Source organism: Triticum dicoccoides, chromosome 6A (genome assembly GCF_002162155.2).
Source record: "Triticum dicoccoides isolate Atlit2015 ecotype Zavitan chromosome 6A, WEW_v2.0, whole genome shotgun sequence".
Lineage (NCBI taxonomy): Eukaryota > Viridiplantae > Streptophyta > Magnoliopsida > Poales > Poaceae > Triticum > Triticum dicoccoides.
In genome coordinates, this window is record NC_041390.1 from 550,774,616 (window position 1) to 550,775,190 (window position 575).

The following is a 575-nucleotide window of genomic DNA, read 5'->3' on the forward strand; positions in this document are numbered from 1 at the left end:
GTGCGTCCTTGAGTATCATCCTGGCCATGCGTGCCGTCCTTCTTCCCCCCCTGCCGTTGCAGCGGCATGCCAGCAGCGTGCGGCGACGAGACAAACAAAGATAAGATAACCACCCCCAGCATTGCACTGGTAATGAAAAATGTTTCGGTTTCAGCCGGCGGTGGCAGTAGTAATTATATTATTACTGGTGGTAACAGCCGGCGGGTCAAGTCAATTGGAGATGTGCCGAGGAAGGCAGAGCAGAAGCGTAGTACGTACGAACGACAAGCGGGACAGCACGGACGGGCGGGCGGGGGCTCCTCGCTCGCTCCGGTTACCGCGTCCTGGCGTGACGGAGACCCCCAGCCCGTCGCCGCCCCCAGTGGTAGGAGTACTACAGAGAGAATAGAAAAACTGCAAAGCTCCACCGATCCGGCTCCGTTTCCCCCCTTTTCCACGTGAGGCGCACGCACGTCCCGTCTCGTCCCGCATCGCCCCGCCCAATCAATCATCCGCGCCGGGCGAGACCGACCGAGTGAAAAAGTCCGTGCGGGACGAGACGCCGCCGGCCCGGCCCGGCCCGCCCCCCGCCCTCG